At 38.0% G+C, this 7500-nt stretch overlaps 1 protein-coding gene across 3 annotated transcripts in view; it reads right to left on the bottom strand.

Annotated features, from left to right (window-relative positions):
* LOC119579350 (ankyrin repeat domain-containing protein 10-like) overlaps positions 1 to 7500 on the bottom strand; it is a 211603-nt gene that overhangs the window by 53940 nt on the left and 150163 nt on the right. The window contains exon 6 of one of the 3 annotated variants that reach the window (XM_037927114.1): positions 7476 to 7500. This exon is cut by the window's right edge and continues 119 nt beyond it. The exons of the other annotated variants lie outside the window; for them this stretch is intronic. The gene's annotated coding sequence lies outside the window, so the exon portion shown is untranslated. Of the gene's footprint in view, positions 1 to 7475 lie in introns of those variants that run through there. 3 annotated transcript variants of the gene reach the window in all.

Below are 7500 nucleotides of genomic sequence, written 5' to 3' on the forward strand. Positions count from 1 at the left end.
AAGTAATTTGTTCAATTGTGGAGAATCAATCCCTGTCTGACCATACAACTCCCCTTTTAGTGTCAAAATTGTTGGTGTTTAGGAAATCCTGCCAAACACTGCCATTCCACAGCCTGATGCCCTCTATGTACTCAATCTGGTCATAACCAATCAAACTGCTCTGCACAGTCACGTACATGTGCCAACTGTGGCGGCCCCCATAAAGTATTTTATAGGGGCTGCCCCACCTGCAACTTTGAGTCGCAGTTGGCAACTCTCAGATTTAGACTTGGTCTCACTCTGCTTGAAGCCAGACAGGAAGCATGTCGACGAGGTTTTTATCTTACTCCCTACTCCAGTAATGTTCCTACACCCTCCCCTGTACCTATCTCTTCTACATCTTACTTCCCCACTTCTACCTCCTACCTTCCTCAGCCAAATTCTTTTGCAGTTCTAAATCGAGACCCCCCAATCTCTACTGCAGCCAACACCTTCAGACGGACTAAATGTTCCACCATTCTTCTTCTACCACACACTCACCTCCACCTACCTTAACCTCTACTCAACACCAGTCTCCTCTCCCCCCCCCCCCCTCATAAGAAAAGCTTTGTTTCACAAAACTCCCCAACCAACTCCTTTACAGAAACTTTTGAAGATATCCAAAAGTATCTACTCGAGTCCCAAATTGACACAAACCCCTTATCCGCCCTCAAATTCCACAATCTCGCCCTCCACACTCAGTGACTGTCGATATCCATCCTCCTACTCATATTCCCCCAACACCCCTTCCTCCTACTCCCTCTAAACACAGCCCGTCCCCCCTAGCCCCAACTCCACCTACATTAACCCTCCCTCCATCCCCTCTATCCCTTCTTGTCCCTCCTGGATACACACGGGAATCCATTATGTCCCTCCCCAGATCCTGTACCTCCTGATACTCCTCCTGAGAAAGGAACTGGGGACCCTACCACGTACTCACTCCAAGAGCATCACAACATGAAAAACTATAATTAAGTATCATGCTGTGACCACGGCGGCTCAGACATAAACCTACCGTTAAAAGATGAAGAAGATATAATATATATATATATATATATAAATATATATATATATATATATATATATATGTATATATATATTATATATTTGATAATACATATACATACATATATACACATATATCATATATATAAATATATACAAATATATTTACACATATCATCATCAATAATGGTATGCTCATGCTTGAGCATACCTCTCCACCATCCTTCGCCACTAAACTCGATCTTACACTTTTCTTTCCACTTGTACCATCGACAGCCCGCAAATATCTTTGATGTTGTCGCTCAGTCTTGTCTTCGGTTTGCCTCTTCCTCTGTTTCCTATCACCATCCCTGTCCGTAAGTTTTTCTCAATACTTTTACTTCTCATCACATGACCAATAAACTTTAATTTCCTCCTGTTCAAGATGTCCAACAGCCGGTCTTTACAATTTATTTTTCTCAGCACTTCATCATTCGTTTTCTTCTCTATCTAGTTAATACGTAGTACTCGTCTGTAACACCACATTTCAAAACTATTGATCTTTTTCTTGTCTATCTTCTTCAGCACCCAACACTCAGAACCATATGATGCAATTGGGAAAACTAATGAGTTCAATAACCTCAGCTTTGTCCGTAAGGTAATGCTTCGGTCTTTCCAGATGTTATTGAGAGCAACTGTGGTGTTTCTGGCAATGGTAATTCTTGTTTTTATCTCCGGTGAATCATCATATGTATTAGTTAAAACAGCTCCAAGATACGTGTACTCTTTCACATTTTCCACAAGTATTCCATTGATTATGGGGCCGCGGTGGCCGAATGGTTAGAGCGTCGGACTCAAGACTGTCACGACAGCAATCTGAGTTCGAGGGTTCGAGTCACCGGCCGGCGCGTTGTTCCCTTGGGCAAGGAACTTCACCTCGATTGCCTGCCTAGCCGCTTGGTGGATAAGCCAGCCCAAGTCAGTGCCGGGTAAATAGAGATGGTGACTCGATTTAAAAAAAAAAAAAAAAAAAAAAAAAAAAAAAAAAAAAAAAAAAAAAAAAACGGGCAGAAGGCAATGGCAAACCACCGCTCTAAATTGCCAAGAAAATCATGGAAGCCCATGATCGTCAAGGCCGCGGTGGCCGAATGGTTAGAGCGTCGAACTCAACACTGTCACGACAGCAATCTGAGTTCGAGTCACCGGCCGGCGCATTGTTCCCTTGGGCAAGGAACTTCACTTTGATTGCCTACCTAGCCACTGGGTGAGCAAGCCAGCCCAAGTCAGTGCTGGTCCCAAGCCCGGATAAAATAGAGAGAATGATTACCTAAAAAGGTAACACCGGCACTCTCTGTGGAAAGGAACTGGGGACCCTACCACGTACTCACTCCAAGAGCATCACAACATGAAAACTACAATTAAGTGTCATGCTGTGACCACGGCGGCTCAGACATGAACCTACCGTTAAAAGAAGATTCCTTTGATTGTAACATGTTCATCATATTTCATTGCCGGTTATCTTTGAATCTTCATGATCTTAGTTTTCTTGGCATTAAGAAACAAGCCAGCCTTTTCGCTTGCTTCTCTAACTCTATCTAGTAGTTTTTGTAGTTCAGTGCTACTGCTGGCAATTAAAACTATATCATCGGCGTACCTTAGATTTGATGTTTTGTATCCTCCAACATCTACAGTTTCTTCAAAATTCTCTAGAGCACCTCTCATAATTGTTTCAGAACATATGTTGAAGAGGTGCGGAGACAGAATGCAACCCTGTCACACTCCCTGTTTGACTTCGAACCATTCTGTTAACTCCATAAGTGGTTCTTACAGTTGCCTGCTGTTGGTCATACATGGCTTCTATTAGTTGGATGATGTGTTTTGGAAACTTCATATCGTTCATGTTATTCCAGAGGATATCGTGATCAACAGTATCAAAAGCCTTCAAGTAATCGATGAAACACAGGTATAGGTCTTTTTGATGTTCTGTTTTTCTCTATGATCAATTTTAGATTTAGAATCTGGTTTCTGGTACCCTTTCCAGGGCGAAAAACCTGCTTGTTCGTCTGCAATTTCTTCTCTTAACTTCAACTTCATTCTTTCAGCAATATTTTTCAACAAAATTTTGCTGCTGTGACTTATTAATGCAATTGTCCTGTTATTGTTGCATTGGAGTGCGTCACCTTTTTTGGGTCTTCTGGCCATCTTCTTTCATTCCATATTTCTGTACAAAGTATGTAGAAGTATTCAACACCCTCGCCAGCATTCCTGATTAGCTCCGCTTTTATTTCATCTATTCCCGGGCTCTTGTTATTCTTTAATTCCTTTATGGCTTTTATAACTTCATCTAGCAGTGGCGGTGGTTCATCTTCGCTGTCATTGAGTCTAATTAATGTTGTTGTTAGATCTTTATTCTTATTGTATCGGTTGGTACAATATTGATTCCATCTATCTTTTGACTTCTTTTCCATCACATAAAACAAGTCCATCTTCAGTTTTGAAAGTGTCCATTGTAGGTTTAAATTTTCGTGTGATGTTTCGTACTCCTTGGTAGAGTTCTTTAGTTGTCTTATTGATAGAACAGTTTTCAATTCTCTGGCAATGTTCATTTAAATATTTTTCCTTATCTCGTCGCAATAATCTTTGAATTTTTGTATTTTGTTTTTTGTAAATTACTTTTTCAACTGGATTATTGATACCCTTTAATTTTAGGCATCTTCTTGTTTCAATTTCACTTAGGGTTTTTTCAGATATCCAGGGGGAATTTGTCTTTTTCTTTTTGGCGATAGTTTCTTAAGCAGCGCTTAGCAAGAGTTCTTTTCCTTCTTCCCATTTTTATTTATTTTATTTTATTTCTTTTTTTTATTATTTTTTTTTTACGGTAGGTTCATGTTTGAGCCGCCGTGGTCACAGCATGATACTTAATTGTAGTTTTCATGTTGTGATGCTCTTAGAGTGAGTACGTGGTAGGGTCCCCAGTTCCTTTCCACGGAGAGTGCCGGTTGTTACCTTTTTAGGTAATTCCCTATATATATATATATATATATATATATATATATATATATATATATATATATATATATATATATATATTATATAATATTTTTTTTTTTTTTTTTTTTTTTTTTTTTTTTTTTTTTTCTTCTTTTTTTTCTTCTTTTTTTTTTAACGGTAGGTTCATGTTTGAGCCGCCGTGGTCACAGCATGATACTTAATTGCAGTTTTTCATATTGTGATGCTCTTGGAGTGAGTACGTGGTAGGGTCCCCAGTTCCTTTCCACGGAGAGTGCCGGTGTTACCTTTTAGGTAATCATTCTCTCTATTTATCCGGGTTTGGGACCAGCACTGATGGTGGAGAGGTCCACAGCTGCTCAAACATGAGCATACTGTTATTGATGATGATATATATACATATATATATAGATAGATAGATAGATAGATAGATAGATATATATAGATATAGATACAGATATTTATATATATTATCTTCTTCTTCTTTTAACGGTAGGTTATACATATATATATATAAATATATATATATAATATATATATATATATATATATATATATATATATATATAATATATATATATTCTGGGGCCGCGGTGGCCGAATGGTGACTTGATAAAAAATAAATAAATTAATTAAAAAAAAAAAAAAAACACCGGGCGGAAGGCAATGGCAAACCACCGCTCTAAATTGCTAAGAAAAAATCATGGAACACCATGATCGTTAAGGCCGCGGTGGCCGAATGGTTAGAGCGTCGGACTCAAGACTGGCACGACGGCAATCTGAATTCGAGGGTTCGAGTCACCGACCGCCGTGTTGTTCCCTTGGCCAAGGAACTTCACCTTGATTGCCTACCTAGCCACTGGGTGGCCAAGCCAGCCCAAGTCAAGTGCTGGTCCCAAGCCCAGATAAATAGAGAGAATGATTACCTAAAAGGTACCACCGGCACTCTCCCTGGAAAGGAACTGGGGACCCTACCACGTACTCACTCCAAGAGCATCACATGAAAAACTACAATTAAGTATCATGCTGTGACCACGGCAGCTCAGACATGAACCTGCCGTTAAAAGAAGAAGATATATATTCTGGTTTCAGTGAGGCTATTGCACCAATACAGTTACATTTTATAGGGCACACTAACCATATCATATCAGCTGCAAGGAAAATGGATAATCTGAATGAGTAAAACATATGCAATATCTTAAGTACCTAATCAATATCAGGTTTGTTTAAACAATTCAAGTAGCTTTAGCATGTCTATAGCATACACATACTAGAGGACTAGGCAGTGAAAAGACAAAAGCCTGGGCAAGCATCACTTGAAATCTACAAATAGATATCCCAAGTATCTGCCATATAAGAGTGTATGTATGTTTTCCTAGCTGACTCACATTTACATCTTGACTAAGAAGCAAGTGGATGGTGTAGTGTGATGGAGGATATGTTGGAGGTCAAATGACCAACCATCTGTCAAGAGGCCTCCTCTTTACACTTTTAGAGGGTAGCAATATGAAGACTAAACAAAAAGATTGTCCTTTATAGGATTCAAATACTAGTATGAGGAAGAGAAGAGTATTACAGGCTATATAACTGATAGCCTGAAATTAAATGCTCTTCTACATGGAGGTGAGAAAAATCTAATAAACAAAGGCCGTCCAAATTATTTGAAACAATTTTTTTTCAAGCACTCTCCTATAGTATGTATTGACAGTTTTGGCCTTAGTCACCGTCAGCCTATGTGAGCCCTCATGACTGATCCACCTCCATTTTCCTCCATGATTTTCAAGTGCAGTAAAGACCAATTATTCTTTTCTGACTATATTAGTGAAACTGTTGACTTCCAGATAAAGAGGAAAATGCTAAAAAGTTTTTGTATGTATGAAATGCCCCATAATAAGGCATCATAGGCAAATATAATTTTGATTTGCACTCTTATCCTTTTCCTCTAAACTAAATTGACTGCATTATTAATATTAATCCAGCTAGAAATCTTGTTGGACTGGACAGTCATTATTCCATATAGAGGAGGACTTGTGATAGGAAATTGATATATCTATAATGTGGTATGCTTTGTTTAAATTTCTTTGTATGGAGACACCTAAACATTACCACTGTGGTAACTCAGCCTTACTTGTTGCCCAATCTTAGCAGCATAGATGTTGGGTCAGGCCTCAATGACCCAGTCTGAACACCATCTAAGAGATATGGTGGTCCTGAGAGATTTTAATTTATTACTTACGAAATCTGTCTTCTGCAAGGGACTCGCTCTCCATTCTTTAGTCATCTTTGTTACCTGATATTCAAAAAGTTTAATAATCCGGTGAAAAATTAATGACATACTGTAATTGCCTCCCACTCTCTTCCAACAATACTTTATGACAAAAATGTTTATTAATGCCAGCTCTAATGCAGCACACCAAATAATTTTGAGAAACTGGTAATTTTCAGGGATTCTTGGGTAAGGAAGTATCTTTAACTAGAGACCTACTGTACTGATGAAATCTGACATTATCAAAGTCAGCAAATATCAGTAAACCTACTATTTCACAATGTAAATTTCAGTAGGAAATATCAAACTGATGTTCATGATCATATGGCTTTTAACCCTTTGCCAACGGGTGGCATGTACGCACATGCCATGGCATGGCAGGACTATCTGCCGGGGGCATGTATGTACATGCCATGGTGTATGTATGGAGATGCCATGAGTTTTTTTTGTTACAATCACGGCAAAAGATTATTTTTTGCCACTGAAAGTGTGACTAATCTGCTATTGGTAATATTGCCCGATATCAGAATTCCTAATTTCTTTTAAAAGGCATTTTCCCTTACAGAAAATTAAACAAGTGAATACAGCTGATAGAATATACTATATCTTTGATTTCAGGATAATGAAGTTGTGTAAAATCTGATTCTATCAGTTTAAGGTAGAAAGGTCCTTGCTAAAATATAAAATTTTCAAGAAAAAACACAATTTTATTTTTTGTTGTTTCTTATGCAGTTTTTTCATGTAGAATCCAAATTTCTGACTTAAATGATATAGCTATAATCTAAATACCATAAAAGTCTATGGTTTTTACATGGTACTTTTGGTTTGTGCTCCCTAGCAACACGATTTAACCTTAGATACAGGTACTCCTTGGGGTATTTATACCAAATTTTTTAAATTTGCTATTGTGCACTTTAGAATATCAACCATTCATGGGCTGTTAGTGTTGTTCTCCCACATGTTGCATAATGATTAATATCCAGAAAGAAAGGACTCTTGGTGTGGTTTAGGAGAAATCCTGCTACCTACAAACACAGACATTATTCAACCTGTTTTTGATAATCTCTCTTCTAATGATTTGTTTTCAAAGTGCCTACATGGCAAAACACTAATTACGAACGAATGTTTGAACAAAATCATATGGGACCAATGAAGCAAAGAATATTTTGTGGAAAAAGAAGTAATTGAGGAGACTACATATAGTGCAGTCAGTCATTTTAATG

Source organism: Penaeus monodon, chromosome 12, assembly GCF_015228065.2.
Source record: "Penaeus monodon isolate SGIC_2016 chromosome 12, NSTDA_Pmon_1, whole genome shotgun sequence".
Lineage (NCBI taxonomy): Eukaryota > Metazoa > Arthropoda > Malacostraca > Decapoda > Penaeidae > Penaeus > Penaeus monodon.